Genomic DNA, 2,500 nt, shown 5'->3' on the forward strand with positions numbered 1-2,500 from the left:
GGAATTTTTCTAAGTTCCAACGACCGGTCGCATCGGTCCAAACTTTTTTTCTACCTTCTCCCGATTCTAAAAACGCTTAATCCCGACGTAATTCATCGAGTTAGGACGATTTATGCAAAAATATTCCTACCTTATAACGCTTTTAAGCGAGTTAACTCGAAAAAACGGTTCGGTCCGAAAATTTTCAAAGTTCCAACGACCGGACGCATAGGTCCGTTTCTAAAAAACATTTTCACGACGAAATAAACCATTAATCCCGATGTATCTCATCGAGTTGGAACGATTTATGCAATAATATTCGTACCTTATAACGCTTTTAACGGAGTTAACTCGAAAAAATGTTCTCGCCTCGGAATTTTTCTAAGTCCCAACGTACCGGCTCGGAATTTTTCTAAGTTCCAACGACCGGTCGCATCGGTCCAAACTTTTTTTCTACCTTCTCCCGATTCTAAAAACGCTTAATCCCGACGTATTTCATCGAGTTAGGACGATTTATGCAAAAATATTCCTACCTTATAACGCTTTTAAGCGAGTTAACTCGAAAAAACGGTTCGGTCCGAAAATTTTCAAAGTCCCAACGACCGGACGCATAGGTCCGTTTCTAAAAAACATTTTCACGACGAAATAAACCATTAATCCCGATGTATCTCATCGAGTTGGAACGATTTATGCAATAATATTCGTACCTTATAACGCTTTTAACGGAGTTAACTCGAAAAAATGTTCTCGCCTCGGAATTTTTCTAAGTCCCAACGTACCGGCTCGGAATTTTTCTAAGTTCCAACGACCGGTCGCATCGGTCCAAACTTTTTTTCTACCTTCTCCCGATTCTAAAAACGCTTAATCCCGACGTAATTCATCGAGTTAGGACGATTTATGCAAAAATATTCCTACCTTATAACGCTTTTAAGCGAGTTAACTCGAAAAAACGGTTCGGTCCGAAAATTTTCAAAGTTCCAACGACCGGACGCATAGGTCCGTTTCTAAAAAACATTTTCACGACGAAATAAACCATTAATCCCGATGTATCTCATCGAGTTGGAACGATTTATGCAATAATATTCGTACCTTATAACGCTTTTAACGGAGTTAACTCGAAAAAATGTTCTCGCCTCGGAATTTTTCTAAGTCCCAACGTACCGGCTCGGAATTTTTCTAAGTTCCAACGACCGGTCGCATCGGTCCAAACTTTTTTTCTACCTTCTCCCGATTCTAAAAACGCTTAATCCCGACGTAATTCATCGAGTTAGGACGATTTATGCAAAAATATTCCTACCTTATAACGCTTTTAAGCGAGTTAACTCGAAAAAACGGTTCGGTCCGAAAATTTTCAAAGTTCCAACGACCGGACGCATAGGTCCGTTTCTAAAAAACATTTTCACGACGAAATAAACCATTAATCCCGATGTATCTCATCGAGTTGGAACGATTTATGCAATAATATTCGTACCTTATAACGCTTTTAACGGAGTTAACTCGAAAAAATGTTCTCGCCTCGGAATTTTTCTAAGTCCCAACGTACCGGCTCGGAATTTTTCTAAGTTCCAACGACCGGTCGCATCGGTCCAAACTTTTTTTCTACCTTCTCCCGATTCTAAAAACGCTTAATCCCGACGTAATTCATCGAGTTAGGACGATTTATGCAAAAATATTCCTACCTCATAACGCTTTTAAGCGAGTTATTTCGATCGGAACTTTCGGCCTCTTCGCACCGGTGCGAAAAAATTCTAAGTTCCAACCTCCCGGTCATGTTGGTCCGGCGGAAAAAATTTTTCAAAAAAATAAAGTGAAATCGTTACGTTCGACTAGATTTCGTCGATACGTGACGATTCCACCCAAAATTTCGATACCTCATAACGCTTTTAAGCGAGTTATTTCGATCGGAACTTTCGGCCTCTTCGCACCGGTGCGAAAAAATTCTAAGTTCCAACCTCCCGGTCATGTTGGTCCGGTGGAAAAAATTTTTCAAAAAAATAAAGGGAAATCGTTACGTTCGACTAGATTACGTCGATACGTGACGATTCCACCCAAAATTTCGATACCTTATAACGCTTTTAAGCGAGTTATTTCGATCGGAACTTTCGGCCTCTTCGCACCGGTGCGAAAAAATTCTAAGTTCCAACCTCCCGGTCATGTTGGTCCGGCGGAAAAAATTTTTCAAAAAAATAAAGTGAAATCGTTACGTTCGACTAGATTTCGTCGATACGTGACGATTCCACCCAAAATTTCGATACCTCATAACGCTTTTAAGCGAGTTATTTCGAAGAGAGTCTTCGAACGTATAAGAATATTTCAAAGACACGCTCTTACGCGTTGCTCGCTCGCTCCGCTCGCTCGAAAAAAAATAGCCCAACCCAAAACCAATCCCTTTTGCGTCCGTTCTTCGATTTCATCGAAATCTTCTTTAGAACTCGCGGGATCGGTTTTGGGTTGGGCTAGAATAATTCGAGCGAGCGCAGCGAGCGAGCAATTATCGCGATTTCCACGCTGTACGAGTACT

Source organism: Bombus flavifrons, unplaced genomic scaffold (assembly GCF_040668555.2).
Source record: "Bombus flavifrons isolate JBK064 unplaced genomic scaffold, iyBomFlav1_principal scaffold0024, whole genome shotgun sequence".
Classification (NCBI taxonomy): Eukaryota; Metazoa; Arthropoda; class Insecta; order Hymenoptera; family Apidae; genus Bombus; species Bombus flavifrons.